The 16,883-nt window shown below is 39.5% G+C and overlaps 1 long non-coding RNA gene across 1 annotated transcript; it reads left to right on the forward strand.

Moving 5' to 3' along the window:
- The first annotated feature begins 3,872 nt into the window (after positions 1 to 3,872).
- On the forward strand, positions 3,873 to 5,333 carry LOC125491674 (uncharacterized). The gene is made up of 3 exons (XR_007268413.2): positions 3,873 to 4,099; positions 5,052 to 5,170; positions 5,317 to 5,333. It is a non-coding gene; the product is annotated as an uncharacterized LOC125491674 (long non-coding RNA).
- The last annotated feature ends 11,550 nt before the right edge of the window (positions 5,334 to 16,883 follow it).

Consider the following 16,883-nt stretch of genomic DNA (forward strand, 5'->3'; position numbering starts at 1 on the left):
AAGTATTTGTAGGATGTGGTTTATAAGCTGCGTCATAGATTCACATCTTCAGGCTTCAGCTTTGCCTACTGTTTTGTGTTTTCTGTAAATTCTTGTTCAAGGAAAGATTTTCGAGTTTAGATTCTTCCTTATAAAAATCTTAACTATGGCTCTCTTTTAGAGCTATGCAGTGTTTAGAGAGCTAATCATCTTTCTTATTGGTTTCCTGGTGGATAGTTTAGCTTACCTGAGAAACTTTAGCATATTGGTTATTTTTTGGTGGATAATTATATGTTTTCGAGTGGTACTACTAGTTGTTTAGAAAAGTTTATGATGCAGTGAGTTTTAAAGACCATTTTTTTAAAATAAAGTTATGTTCTGAAGGGGACTTCTGCGTTTGACTCGGACATTTGTTTTGAGGTGAAATATTATCTGTTTAAGGAAGCTAAGAGAACAATATGTTTTGCTTCTAAAGTTGTATCTCTCTGCAGTCTGCACAGGGAAGACTTATTTAGAACGAGGTGGTGCAATGTGTATCTCCCTGTTTCAGTCATGGAATAGATGAAACAAGGTAAAAGATGAATTCTTGTTCAAGAATGAAATCTTATTGTTATTGACTTAAAAGGGAATGAAAATAAATAGAGGAGAAGAATGGTAACAAAAATGGTTACCTTTATTAGGTGTTTGGTTCAAGTCATGGAATGGAAATAGAATGGTAACCATTACCATTAAATAATGTATTTTGTTACTTATGGGAGGGAAATGTAACAAATTGGGGAGTGCATGCATTACCACTTAAGTATTGGTAATAGATTGATGAGGGATTGAATCAAACAAAAAAAAAAATTGAACCATATTGCATCCCGAATATGATACAATAGGATGAATTGAGACATTATTTAAAGAAGCTGATGCAAACAAATCTAGAGCGTGTGCTTTTACCTCCAACACATTTATTAGAACGGTAACTTATATGAATTTATTTATAACCTATTTGAACATAATTTAAAGTTTAAGTTCGTAGTCCTTATCACAGAACTTATACTTTCTCCGTAACAAAATAGATGTTACACTTTAAAAAAATCTTTTCTAGACATTTTTTTATTAAGAAAAGAGAGATAGAGAGAAAGAAAAAAAGGGACCCATGTGATAGGAGAGAAATAAAGAGCGATTGATGCCTAAAAAGGAAGTGTAAGATATATTTTGTTACAACTATATTTAGAAAGTATAACATCTATTTTGTTTCGGAGGAAGTATCTTACATCTTTTTCCCTTTTTTTTTGGAGGGGGGGGGGGGTTGTTTATATCCCTTGATTCGCAAATGTAGGAGAAAGAACACTTTGACGTTATGACTGATGAATTTGATGCTCTTATTGACTATGGTGAGACTTTTAGTCTAGTTGTAAAACCGGCCACTATCCGGACAATTCTCAGTCCGGCTTTGTCCAAATCATGGCCTATTCACCAGTTTGATGTGAAGAATGCGTTTTTACATGGGGAGCTCAAAGAGACTGTCTACATGCACCAACCACTGGGTTTTCGTGATCCCGATCACCCATCTCATGTTTGTCTCTTGAAAAAAAATCTTTGCATGGTCTTAAGCAAGCCCCCGAGCATGGTACACCAGGTTTGCCGGATTTTGTGTCCACTATTGGCTTCACTCATAGTACCTCTAATCACTCACTTTTCATACCGCAATGGTTCTGCCATGGCTTATCTGCTGTTGTATGTTGATGATATTATTCTCACTGCCTCTTCTGATGCACTTTGTTAGTCTATTATAGCCTCTCTTAGCTTTTAGTTTGCTATGAAGGACCTTGGTCCTTTGAGTTACTTTTAATATTGTTGTTACTTGTCATGCAAGTGGTTTGTTTTTGTCTCAACGTAAATATGCTGCTGGAATTATTGAAAGGACTGGTATGTCGGCTTGCAAACCCTCTCCTACTCCAGTGGACACCAAATCCAAACTCAGTGCTACTATGAGTTCACCATATGAGGATCATACTCTTTATAGGAGTCTTGCTGGGGTTCTACAGTATCTCACCTTTACCTGCCCAAATATATCTTATGTGGTGCGACACGTTTGCTTATTTATGCATGATCCTTGGGTGGAACATATGACTGCTTTAAAGCGAATTGTGCGCTGTATTCAGGGGACTCTCGACCATTACATCTCTACCCATCATCATGCTCTACTCTTATTTCATATACGGATGCAAATTGGGATGGTTGTCCTGATACTCACGCTCCACTTCTATTTAGTGTGTGTTTCTTGGGAATAACTTATTATCCTGGTGCGCCAAACGACAACTTACCCTATCTCACTGTAGTGCTGAAGCTGAATACATGGGTGTTGCTAATGTCGTTTTGGAATCCTATTGGTTATGGAATCTTCTTCTTGAGCTTCACTGTCCTATTCTCAAAGCCACATTGGTCTATTGTGATAATGTTAGTGTCATTTATTTATCTGGGGATCCTGTTAATCATCAGCGCACTAAACATACCGAGATGGACATTTATTTCCTTTGTGAGGAGGTTACCTGTGGGCAAGTTCGTGTCTTACATGTTCCTTCTCGCCACCAGATTGCGAATATCTTCAATGAAGGCCTTCTTTTGGTTTTATTTGAAGATTTTCGTGACAATCTTAGCATTCGGAAGCCTCCTGTTTTGACTGCGGAGGAGTTGTTAGAATATATGTAGAATTTTCTTTGTAAATATCTCAAGGATTACAAATCCTTGATTATCTCCATATAATTAGGCGTGCATTAGGCTATGTAATATTAGGTTTCCTAGTTTAGCTTAGGTGTGTATAATATGTTTGGCAGTTTCACTTTTGAATGGGGAAGGAAGATAAATCTTACAATAATGACTTTGAGCCTGATTTTAGTGGCAGCGACACTAAATTTCAGGTTGGTAGCTTTTCGAATTAGAACTAGAAATTTGTCACTCAAATGTAAAAATATAAAGGCTTCACACAATTTTAATATCATGCTTTACAAAAATTATTAAAAGAGACTGTCCAATTTTAATATTGTATACACAAAATTTCGAGTCGAAATAAATAAGACGAGAAATAAAGTAACAAAGAAATTATATTTCAATAAATGTATTGTGTACAATCTCTGTAAACAGTTTATAATGAAAAATAAACTAAGTCCTCTGATTCTGTTTCGTAGCTTGAGAGTGACACGTGTTGGTGTCGACGTGGAGTTGAATGTAGACTGACCTGTTGTCAATGTCAATTTGAGTTTGAGTGTGGATGACGTTTTGTCGACGTCAACCTGAGTTTGAGTTTTGTTTGGGTATATTCGAATGAGGGCTGACAAAGCTTGAATCTCAGTCGAATATGTTTGGGTGTATTTAAATAGTCGGCACAGTTTTGATGTGCTTGTTGACTAATTGCAGAGAGAATTCTAAGAGAATTTTATGAGCTCTTGAGAATAATGATTTTTCCGTCCCCTCAACTGAGAGATGTGAGGTCTATTTATAGGAAATGGAGATCCTTCATGGACTTGGTAATTTATGGGTTTGGGCCCGTTTATGACTTGGAAGTCTTTTTACCTTTGCCACTTGACCGTCTTACTCGAACTAGTAATTTGGGCTAGCCCAATACTTTATAACCCAAATTATATTTGTTTAATTTAATTTGGATATGTAATTTGAGTGGGCTAAATTAATTAAATTGGGCTAATCAGATTTATTTTAGCTCAATAATAATCAATTTATTTAATGTAAAACACTAATAAATTTTTAGTGTCTACAAATTGCCCCCTCGAGACATCGTCACGTACACGATTTGAAGTGTTTAATCGTGACAAGGTCTCGAATTTGTGTTTGGTTTAGCAATTAGGTGACAATCACCGTGTTGAGAGTTGTTTCCTAGAGTTATGAACTACTTACAACTCTATTAAGTTTTTGGACTCGGAAAAATAATCCTAATCGAATAAATTTTAGGTTATCTTTTCTTGAGGTATATAAATACACAAGACTTGCGTTTAATGTGCTATGTGCACATTAGCAGAATCAATTTGTACGTCAATCTGTTGGTCTTCATTTATTTACCCAGACATTGGGTTTGACTCGTAGCTTTGCAAACCAACTTCGTCTTTTGTGAATCAAGGTAACGCACACACGCAATACATTTTTTTTTCCTTGAATTCCCACCATCGTCTGATGCTTGATGATTATTCACTGATAATATAACACTGTGGGTACATCACTGCTCCTGAATTTGTCTTGATTTTTTTTTTTTTTTTTTCTGCATATTAACCGGTTATTCACCAGTACTTCGTTATTCCTTTCATCACATAGGAATATGGGGTTGTTGATATTGTCTCTTTATTAGCCATAGAATTGTTTCTCCTTCCTCTTCTCTATTGACTTTCGGTTGATTTGAATAGGAAGCATGATGATTTATTTTCTTTTTTGTCTTTTGGTTACTTGTCTTCTGCATCAACATGTTCTCTTTTTTTTTTTTTTTTGTTTTCATTAATTTTTTCCTTTCTATTTGCATGATTCATCATCAGTATCAGCGAAGTAGATTTTGTCAAACTATGGATTATCCTGCCATGTGTAATGTGTGCTGCCCTTTTTATTATTATTTGTTTTGTTTTGTTTGTGATGAGAATGATCATACATGATCCCCTGATTGCTTGTATACGCAGTTTGACACCATGAATGTCATATAACTGTGACGCCAACCTTCGACTTTTTTTTTTTACCCAAATTTCGGAATATATGTATATATATATATATATATATATATATATATATATATATATATATATATATATATTTTTACCCAAACTTTGCCGTCAACTGCAATTCATGTTTGCGAGATGCGAGATGTGTCAGCACTGTGATTGCTTTGGCTTTTTTTTCACAGGCTTGTTATTTTTGCCTTATTCGTACTAGTAATCAACCAATTCAAAGTTCTTGCGAAGAAGAACAACTATACAACCCGCTTCTTGCAAGTTATATATAATTTTTTCTTTTATTAATGTACTTTTGAATTTCACCTTTTCAGTTTGAATTTCGGTGATTTATCTTGTTGTCCCTATTTTTTTTTTTAGGGGAAAGAGAAGTGCATTAATCAAAGGGACAAAGTGTCCATGAGTACATAAGGTGTTACAGAACTAGGACAATGATGCTCCCAACATTGTTCAACACCAAAAGGCACAACTCTAGCAAGGTTATGTCCCTATTTAGTCTCTTTGTTTCACACCTTTTTTTTTTTTTTATGTGAGTGGGCACTTTGTTTTTTTTTTTTTTTTTTTTTTTTTTTTTTTTTTTTTTTTTAACACAATTAGGTCTTAACCTACTTTGTTTGACTTGCAGTATTTTGTGAGATAATGAATTCTAGACTAACTTTGAAGTCTTGCAGAAGCTCAAGACTAGTGAGGTGATGACTTTTTCTTTTAACACCCTTTTAGTCTAAAATATTTTGTTTGCACAGTATCACTTTTTTTTGTGCATGTGTACCCGTATATTTTTTTTTTGTGTGAATGACAGGTTCACTTGAAGACGGGGACGAAGATGAAGGCAGAGATTCCGTCGTGATGGGCCACATGTCTTTAGCACTGTGAGCCTGTCAGGGGTGTTATTCATATGTCTTTAGCACTGCGACACTGACACCTCCAGACAGTCCCTTGAAGACGAAGACGAAGGCAGGGATTCCGTCGTGATGGCCACATGTCTTTAGCACTGTGAGCCTGTCAGGGGTGTTATTCATATGTCTTTAGCACTGCGACACTGACACCTCCAGACAGTCCCTTGAAGACGAAGACGAAGACGAAGGCAGGGATTCCGTCGTGATGGGCCACATGTCTTTAGCACTGTGAGCCTGTCAGGGGTGTTATTCATATGTCTTTAGCACTGCGACACTGACACCTCCAGACAGTCCCTTGAAGACGAAGACGAAGACGAAGGCAGGGATTCCGTCGTGATGGGCCACATGTCTTTAGCACTGTGAGCCTGTCAGGGGTGTTATTCATATGTCTTTAGCACTGCGACACTGACACCTCCAGACAGTCCCTTGAAGACGAAGACGAAGAAGAAGGCAGGGATTCCGTCGTGATGGGCCACATGTCTTTAGCACTGTGAGCCTGTCAGGGGTGTTATTCATATGTCTTTAGCACTGCGACACTGACACCTCCAGACAGTCCCTTGAAGACGAAGACGAAGACGAAGGCAGGGATTCCGTCGTGATGGGCCACATGTCTTTAGCACTGTGAGCCTGTCGGGGTGTTATTCATATGTCTTTAGCACTGCGACACTGACACCTCCAGACAGTCCCTTGAAGACGAAGACGAAGGCAGGGATTCCGTCGTGATGGCCACATGTCTTTAGCACTGTGAGTCTGTCAGGGGTGTTATTCATATGTCTTTAGCACTGCGACACTGACACCTCCAGACAGTCCCTTGAAGACAGTCAATCTCACCCTCGAGGTATGTTGTCTAACCCATGATTTTTCGTTTTGTTAAATTATTGTTCGTTAACCCGAGAATTGCTTTTGTTTTGATGTCGTCCTTCACTGTTTGCATTCTTGTGGGCTAGGAGTTAGAACTTTTTTTTTTTTGTGTGTGTGCAATTTAAACTCTTACTTGGGAGTTCAAATTTCCTTTGTTTTTTTTTTTTTTTTTTTGCTTGGATATGCAGTTTACACCTTGCTTAGGAGTTAGAGTTTTTGGTGTGCAGTTTAGACTCTTGCTTGGGAGTTAGAATTTTTTGGTGTGCAGTTTAGACTCTTGCTTGGGAGTTAGAATTTTTTTTTTTTTTTTTTTTTTTTTTTTTTTTTTTTTTTTTTTTTTTTCGCCGTTCACAGTTTATACTCTTGCGGGCCAGGAGTATTACAATTTTTTTTTTTTGTTTCGCCGTTCACAGTTTATACTCTTGCGGGCCAGGAGTATTACAATTTTTTTTTTTTGTTTCGCCGTTCACAGTTTATACTCTTGCGGGCCAGGAGTATTACAATTTTTTTTTTTTGTTTCGCCGTTCACAGTTTATACTCTTGCGGGCCAGGAGTATTACAATTTTTTTTTTTTGTTTCGCCGTTCACAGTTTATACTCTTGCGGGCCAGGAGTATTACAATTTTTTTTTTTTTTTTTGTGGTGTGGCTGCACTCTAGTAATTTTTATGTTACCCTAGCTGCCTACGTACTTGTAAAATATCAACAAATTGCTTTTACAAGATCAAGCCAACGTAGTTCAAATGCACGTATGTTTCTTTCAACATATGCAGTTTATCCTCTTGCTTAGGAGTTAACGATGTTCTTACTTTTCATGAGTAGTAGCGCTTCAGAAACTTGCCGTTGATAGGCCCCACCCGTAATCCGTCAGCGTCAACAATTTTATAGGCCCCATTAGTGTACACCTCTTTGACAACGTATGGACCATCCCATTTAGAACTGAATTTACTTCCCGTCTTGCGAGAAATAATGATGGGTCTCTTAATTGCTAGGACCATGTCTCCAACTTGAAAGGAGCGAGGTCGAACTTTCTTATTGAAAGCGCGTGACAGGCGAGCTTGGTAGCACTCAGATTTTTGTTGTGCTTGGAGTCTTTTTTCGTCAAGCGCCTCCAACTCAGCAAGTCGGAGTTTATCATTTTCATCAGACGTCAAGCCTTCCTGTATGGCAATTCGCAATGATGGAATTTGAAGTTCTAGGGGGAGAACTGCCTCAACGCCATACACCAACGAGTATGGGGTTGATTGTGTTGCTGATTTATATGTCGTTCTTATGCCCATAAAGCTTCCCCTATTCTTTCATGCCAATCACGTTTGGACTTGGCGACCACTTTGCTCAATAAACTACAAAGTGTCTTGTTGAACGCTTCAGCTAAACCATTTGCAGGTGCATTGTACATTGATGATCTATGTTGTGTGAATTTAAACTTCTCACATAAGTTTTTCATCAACTTATTGTAAAATGGTGTTCCATTGTCCGTGACAATTCGTTGGGGTACACCATATCTGTAGATGATGTGAGTACGAATGAAGTCAACAACATTTTCTTTTTTCACTTCACGTAGGGGGATGGCTTCTGCCCACTTAGAAAAATAATCAGTCGCTGCCAAAATATATGCTTGTCCAGCAGATGACTTTGGTGTAATTGGGCCAACTACATCGAGTCCCCATGCTTCAAATGGCCAGGATGCGACTGTGGGGTGCAATGGCTCTGGAGGTTGATGAATGAAGTTAGCGTGAAATTGGCAGGCTTCACATTTCTTTGCATAGTCCATGCTATCTTGTACCATGGTTGGCCAATAGTAACCCATTCTTTTAATACGGTCATGTAGTTTTGGACCAGACTGATGAGCGCCACAGACTCCAGAGTGAGCTTCCTCCATGGTTTGTTTTGCTTCTTCATCTCCAAGACATCTTAACCAAAGACCATGAAAGGATCGTCGATAGAGAGTCCCCTTATAATATATAAATCGTGAGGCTCGACGACGAATCTCTGTCTTATGTTTTGGATCACTTGGCAATTTTTCATGTTCCAAATAATCGATAATTGGTTGACGCCAATCTTCTTTGTCGATTTGATAGACAGAGATTATGTCGACTTCTTCAGCATATTCGTCAACACCATCGTCATCAGGAGTAACAACCCATTGTTTGCAAACGGGTACATACATTATTTCTTCTGCCCCAGTGCCAAAGTGGCTGCAAGCCCAGCTAGCGCGTCAGCCATCTTGTTGGCACTCCTTGGAACATGTTCTAACTTGACGGTATCGAGTTTGTCAAGCAATTGTGATGCTTGCCTTTGACAAGGGATTAAATCATTCTTTTTGACTTCATATTCACCTGATAGTTGTTTTAGGACCAATTGGGAGTCCCCGTGAATGTCTAAATCTCTAAGTCCCATTTCGATTGCCATTTGGAGGCCTATTATGAGTGCTTGGTACTCAGCCATATTATTGGAGCACAGTTGAGTTAGCATAAAAGAGTATGGCAGTATACACTTTTCTGGAGAAATGAAGACAACTCCAGCTCCCGCACCGTCATGACGAGCGGCACCGTCAAAGTACATTTTCCAAGGTGGGAGTATTTCAATGAAAAACACGTCTTCACCTGGCAAATCATCTGATATCTCCCATTCTGCAGGGACTGGGTGGTCCGCGAAAAAATCTGCTATCGCTTGCCCCTTGACAGCCTTTTGCGGAACATACACAATGTCATATTGTTTCAGAAGCATAGCCCACTTTGCAAGTCTGCCAGACAACACGGGCCTTGAGAGAATGTATTTTATTGGGTCAGACCTTGAGATGACATGAACTGTATGTGCTTGCATGTAATGTCTTAATTTTTGGATTGCAAAAATCAAAGCAAGGCAAATTTTTTCAATGGGGGAGTAATTCAATTCAGCACCCACCAAAGTTCGGCTTAAATAATAAAGAGCTGTCTCCTTACGATCTTCTTGCTCTTGAGCACACATTGCCCCCAGGGATCGCTCCTGCGCCGCGATATAAAGGATGAGTGGTTTCCCTTTTATTGGTGCCCCCAAGACGGGGGGAGAAGACAAATACTTCTTGATACTTTCGAAGGCCTTTTTACATGAGTCATCCCATTTGAATGGGGAATCCTTTTTCATGAGATGACTAAAAGGATGACATCTGCCTGCCAAATTGGAAATAAACCTTCGAATGTAAGCGAGACGCCCTTGGAGGCCACGCAACTCCTTGAGGTTCTTAGGTTCAGGCATCTCTTGGATGGCCTTAATCTTTGCTTGATCAATTTCAATGCCCCTGTGCCTGACAATGAAGCCTAGAAACTTTCCTGAGGTGACGCCGAAAGCGCACTTGAGAGGGTTCATCTTTAATTTCCATTTTCGCAATCTTTCGAAGACTTGACGAAGGTCATGTAAATGATTCTCCTTCTTCTTAGACTTTACCACCAAGTCGTCTACGTAGCATTCCACAATTTGATGCATCATATCTTCGAAAATTTTCTGCATTGCACGCTGATACGTAGCTCCGGCATTTTTCAAGCCGAAAGGCATAACTTTGTAACAGAATATCCCTTTAGGGGTTCGAAATGCAGTTGCTTCTTGATCTTCAGGAGCCATGTGGATTTGATTGTATCCAGCTGTACAATCCATAAATGACAAAGCCTCATGACCAGTGGTAGCATCAATCATGATTTCCGTTACGGGGAGTGGGAAATCATCCTTTGGACAGCCTCATTAAATCGCGGAAGTCCACACAAACTCGTAACTGTCCATTTTTCTTTCGTACTGGCACAATGTTTGCTATCCAAGTAGGGTACTTGACTTCACGAATAAATCCTGCATCAATGAGCTTGTTTACTTCTGCCTCAATTTCAGGAATTAGTTCTGGCCTGAAACGTCTTTGAGATTGCTTCTTTGGACTGACACCCTTTTTGATGGCTAAACGATGGACAGCGACTTTCGGGTCGAGTCCTGGCATCTCCTTATAGCTCCATGCAAATACGTCTTTATAATCAGAGAGTAACATGGAATATTTTTGTTCTTCATGTTGGGTAAGAGAAGCGCTTACGTAGACAGGGCGTGGCTTTCTTGAGTTCCAAGGTTTAACTCTTTTAACTCATCAACGGTGGCTTGCCCCCCATCTTCAAGAGTTTTAGGAGCCTCATCTGTTTCCATCTCCTCGTCACTTTCAGGAGCCTCATGCCCTGTGATATGGTTTGAAGAAACAAATTCAACATCCTTTTCTTTTTCTTGACTAGGCGAACTCCTTTGATTTGTTAACACTATGACACGACCTTTGGCTTTCAAAGGTGTATGTTCAATGATGTCTACCACCTGTGTACGCCTCATGCGAGATGGAATAACACTTTGAGGTGCGTCCTCGCCTTTGACTTCATCTTTGCTTCTTGTGATGCGACTTAGTACCGACCGTCTTGGTTGTTTATCAATTGAGGTCGATGCGCCAAGACGTTTAAAGACAGATGCCTTTCTTAGAGAATCGAGAAGCTTGTAAGGGTGTTCGTGTTTTTGGTTTCACACCTTCATTTAGCTCATGTCCACCAAGTCTGTCAAAAACCGATGTATGGTTCTTTATGACAGGCGACTGTATTCGATCAAAGACCGATATTTTTTGCTGGGTCGCACCTTCTTCACCCTCATTTTCTTCGACTTCCTCCGCAGTAATATATTGTGAAGAAGAGGTTGTCCCTCTACGCCGTGCGGAAATTTTGATGGGTGTTGGAGCTTCAAATCCCAAACCAACTTTAGTCGGACGTACCTCAACGCCATATTCTTGTAATCTCTTTTGTGTGTCATTGATTCCATGAGGCTTAACCTCAATAACATTTCCCATGGACGCTGGATTTTCGAAGTCATAACCAGAGTTCGCCAAGAGCTTATAAGCGTTTGGGTCAAATTTACCCTTGTTAAGCCATTTTCTCCTAGATTGATCAACAGATTCCGATGTCGGAGGCTTAGCAATTTGATTGTGGTTGGCTCTAGGCAAAGGAACAACCACTTCTTGCTTTAAACATTGGAGAGTAGTCTCATCTACTCCTTTTCCTCCTTTGGATCTACTTTCATGACCTGATGCCCTGCAAAAGGTGATTCCCCTTCCTTACGACGTGATTTAGGAATATATCGCAAAACTGGAGTAGTTACTGAATTCTTCATTGCTTTAAGGGGTTGAGCAACAACTTCTTCTTTTACCTTCTCCCTGTATTTTTGTTGTTGCATCTCAGTGGTGGTTGACTCCCTAGAGCTTGATGACGATGGAATGTCACCATTTTTGTTTGTACCCCTTTTCCCCGTTGAAGGAATTTTAGATGGCAACATTTCACTCGAGGGTTCTTCATCTTCAAAAAACTTAGCATCGGCAAAGTACGAATCTGTCATGCTAAAGGGTTTTACATCTCCATTTATTTTCTTCTCTCCTCCTCGATAAAATTTCAGACATTGATGAAGGGTTGATGCGACCACCCCATTTTCGTGTAACCATGGTCGTCCAAGCAACATTTTATATGACGTCTTTGTATCTATGACATGGAAGAGAGTAGATGATGTTAACTCTCCCATCACAAGGTTAAGACGTATTATGCCTATGGCACGCTGACTGTTCAAATTGAACCCCTGGATCATTAGACGACTATCAGAAAGATCTTCCATAGTGATCCCCAAATCAATCATGGTGGACTTTGGCATGATGTTGACAGCTGAACCTCCATCCACTAAGATACGATTCACTCTCTGGCCAAAAATATAACCAGCAACAAACAAGGGTCGGTTGTGAGGTTTTGAACCCAACAATAAGTCTTCATCAGTGAAGGCTAAGGCAAAATTACATGACGTGCATTTAGCCGAACTTTCTATTGGCTCTCCAGCATCTTTCACTTTGTCAAGGTATAGTTCTGGATGCTGAAGTGCAAGAGCCACCTGTCGACACATTTCTCGAGGCAAATGAAAGATCTGCCTCCATCCCATGCGTGTAGGAAGAGCTTCTAAGATAGATAATATCTTTGGATCTATCTCTGACCCTGAATGTTGAACAGTCACTTTAACAGAGACTTCATTTTCTTTAACCTTCTCTTGATCTCCCTCTTCTTCTTTTTCTTCATTATTCTCAACGAATGAGGTAGCATTAACAGTAACCGTAGTAAAGTAATCTTCAGGAAAGAATTCTTTCAAGATTACAGGAGTAAGTGGGTCTTGTTCAAGTAAGTCAATGGGCAATACTTGTTGTTTAGTATGCTTTTTTGACTTTTTCTTTTCTTTCGAGCGTCTTGAGCTTTTCCTTTTTTGGTGCTTCTTCTTACGACAAGCAACCTTTGGTTGAGGCTTCGACTGTCGTCTAGGCCTCCTTCTAGTGACTAACGTCCACCCTTCGTCATCCTCTTCTTGTTGGTTGCTAGTTGGGCTACTGTGCTCAATAAATGGCACCTCATCAACTTGAAGAACTGGTCGCAACACATGTACAATTACTGGCTCCAGACTCCCAAACTGCAAAGTTTGAGCCTCCCAATAAGAATCTAACATTGCAGAGGCATGATTAGCTTCGACAACTTCATCAAAATCCAATACAATCTTCCCATCCTTTGCAAGTTGCATGATTCTCTCCTTGAGTGTTATACACTTTTCTATAGGATGACTAATCAGCCTGTGGTACCGACAGTAGTTAGGATCAGAAGTCCTACCGACCTCCGCAGGACGCTTAGCTTCGGGCAATTCAATGACTTTGTTTTCAAGCAAATCATCTAACATCCCTGATAAATCAGAGTCTGGAAATGGATATTTCTTTGCTTGGAGTTCTTTCAAGGTTGGCCTATTTTTCCTAGGTTCTTTGGAAGGTGAACCCTTATTGTTTTCAGTACCAGCCTTGCTAGAGATCTTGACAGGCGAGGAGGTAGTCGTGATCGACATTGACTCCTTAGTCGAACTTTTGGCAGTCTTGTCAGTTTTCTTAAAATCCTTCTTCTCTTTCTTGTACTCTGAAGAAGTGTTGCTTTTGCCTCTATTGTTGGCAATGGTAAGCTCCATGTCATGAGCTCGCGTAGCCAACTCCTGAAAAGTCCTAGGCTTTATACCTTGCAAAATATAAAGCAAGTCCCAATCCATCCCTTGAATGCACATCTCAACAGCAGAGACTTCAGTCAGGCGATCTTTACACTCTAGACTCAATGCGCGCCAACGATTGATGTAATCGATGACTGGCTCATCCTTCCACTGGTGAGTCTTAGTTAGTTCAGTCATACTGACAATACGTCGAGTGCTATAGAACCTGTTCAGGAATTCCTCCTCCATTTGATCCCAACTGTCGATGGATTGTGAGGGTAAATCAGTGTACCAGTCAAAGGCCATGCCTTTAAGGAACGAACGAATTGTTTGACCAGGAAATCATCTGTGGTACCAGCATTATTGCATGTTTCCACAAAGTGAGCAATGTGTTGCTTAGGATTTCCTTTCCCATCGAAATGCTGGAACTTGGGGGGCTGATAGCCAAGTGGCATCTGCAGCTTGTCAATTCTTTTGGTATAAGGCTTTACATACCGATGACTGCCTTGAGAACTTTCCCCGAGTTGATTTTTGATAGCGTGAGCTACTAATAACTCAAGTTGTCGAGCTGTGGGTGGGCGGCGATCGTCTTCACCACTATCGCCTTCGCTTTCACCCCATCCAGTCTTGATGCTGCGTCGTCTCCCTCAAGTTTCTTGTTGAGGGCAGCGATTTGCTCATTTTGGAGTCGGATTTGAGCATCTTTTTCTTCTCCATCTTTCATTAATTTTTGGAGTAGGCTATTCATTTCAGCAAGTTGTTCCTCAACTGTCTTAGCCGAAGTCACCAATAACAGCAGCAGTGTTCGACTGAGAGAGTAAGGGTTCCTCTAAGTTGATAATCTTTAGAGGCGATGAGTCAACAATGTCATCACTTGTCTCATCGTCACTCCCCACATTGAGTGGGTCAAAGAGAGGGCTAGTGTGGACAGTCAGTCTGTCTGACTTATCAGATGAGAGTTGCTTCCATATTTGAGAAGCAATCAATGATGGCTCACGTTCAGCCAAAGCGATTGAGCCAAACACAGGGGTTTCACGCTCCTTGTATGAGCCATGCACGACAGATGATTCAGTAGCAATAGGCTTAGAGAGCTTTCTTGGCCTGGTAGGAACGTTCGCAGTTCGGAGCTTTGCAGCGGCGGCAGCAATAGCAGCCTTCTTCATTCCTCTGGTACGAAAACCAAGAGTCATATCATCCATATAATCACCCAACGTTACAGATTTTCGTGGGGTTCAGCAGAGTTTTCAGAAGATTGAGAGATGTTCTTGCTTGAGGCCATTTCTCAGATTTGTTGTTGATGACGAAACAGAGATGAGAGGCAGAGATGTCCCACCGAGCGTGCCAAAATCTGTATACACAAAATTTCGAGTCGAAATAAATAAGACGAGAAAAAAGTAACAAAGAAATTATATTTCAATAAATGTATTGAGTACAATCTCTGTAAACAGTTTATAATGAAAAATAAACTAAGTCCTCTGATTCTGTTTCGTAGCTTGAGAGTGACACGTGTTGGTGTCGACGTGGAGTTGAATGTAGACTGACCTGTTGTCACAGTCAATTTGAGTTTGAGTGTGGGATGACGTTTTGTCGACGTCAACCTGAGTTTGAGTTTTGTTTGGGTATATTCGAATGAGGGCTGACAAAGCTTGAATCTCAGTCGAATATGTTTGGGTGTATTTAAAGTCGGCACAGTTTTGATGTGCTTGTTGACTAATTGCAGAGAGAATTCTAAGAGAATTTTATGAGCTCTTGAGAATAATGATTTTTCCGTCCCCTCAACTGAGAGATGTGAGGTCTATTTATAGGGAATGGAGATCCCTTCATGGACTTGGTAATTTATGGGTTTGGGCCCGTTTATGACTTGGAAGTCTTTTTACCTTTGCCACTTGACCGTCTTACTCGAACTAGTAATTTGGGCTAGCCCAATACTTTATAACCCAAATTATATTTGTTTAATTTAATTTGGATATGTAATTTGAGTGGGCTAAATTAATTAAATTGGGCTAATCAGATTTATTTTAGCTCAATAATAATCAATTTATTTTAATGTAAAACACTAATAAATTTTTAGTGTCTACAAATATAAAAGTAGATCAAGTAACTAAATGGATTAAACTAGTCACCAAAAGAAATTATCCTAGTCACTATTGGGCTAATTTTCTTTTTAATATTGGGCTTACCATTGCCTAATTTTAATTTAAAAGTAGGCGGTCTCTTACAAGACAAACTGCATACTTTATTCATTTAGAAATAGTTGCACTATTTTATGTTTTCACGTTTGTCAATATATTATTTTAAACATTAATATCTCTAATTATCAATAAGTAAAAATTATAAAAAATTGATATTAAAATAATATAATTCGAGATGAATCTAACAAGATCTCATACTATGAAGCACGGGTACTTCTCCCGGACGCCGAATCCCGTACCGGGGACGGGTACGGGACGGGTACGTGACGGATTCGCCGTGGATTCGTCCCCAAAACGAACTGCGATGGATGGGTACGTAGGTTTGGATTGGGTACGGATGGGCTGAAACGAGGTACGTGGTGGGGACGGATTTAGAGGGATAGAAACGTACCCAGTTAGTTTAATAGAATATGAAGGGCAGAAGGGCCAAAAATCATATGTAAGGTTTTCTTAAAATTTTCAAACTCTCTCACCTGAACATCGAAGAGACTATAGACTGAAGTTCGTCGCAGCAACACCGTCGCCCACCGTCGCCGACGCCACCTCCGGCAACTCCTCCTTCGTCGCAGCCACTAGATAATACTCGCATGAATTAAAGTCCTTTCTTGCGGTAGAAAATAGAAATGTCGATTTTTTCTTTTGATACCTCCCTTCTCTTTTCTTTTAAAAATATTATTAAGGTGTACTGTTGGAACTGGAACTGGAATAGTGGAGTACAGCTGTGACTCTTTTTTTCTTACAACTCATTTATGTTAATGTTGTAAAGTGTAGTATGTAAATCCACGAGTCACTGCTGAAGTTTTCTTGATTTCTACACTTCTTCTTTATTTAATCTTTGACTTTTCAACTCTTCTATATTTTTTTGGAAGAAGATGAAAACTTATCAATGCACTACTTCATAAATAAGAAATATTATTATTTAATATTTATTTTTAATTATGACTCGAATTTTTTTCAGGATGATTAAAAAATAATTTTTTTTAATATATATACCGAATCCTAGCCGTACCCGTTTTTCAAAATTTTGATTTTGCCGTTTTCCGTCCCCGTACCCGTATCCGTACCCGTTCCCGTATCCGTATCCGTATCCGTGCTACCTAGAATTCTCATATGACTATGTTTTTCCTAAAATATAAATCACCAAAGACAATCAAAGTGCAAGATGTGAATAGTAAACACTATACAAATAAGCAACTATTTCTAAACGGAGAAAATA

Source organism: Beta vulgaris, chromosome 7 (genome assembly GCF_026745355.1).
Source record: "Beta vulgaris subsp. vulgaris cultivar EL10 chromosome 7, EL10.2, whole genome shotgun sequence".
NCBI lineage: Eukaryota > Viridiplantae > Streptophyta > Magnoliopsida > Caryophyllales > Amaranthaceae > Beta > Beta vulgaris.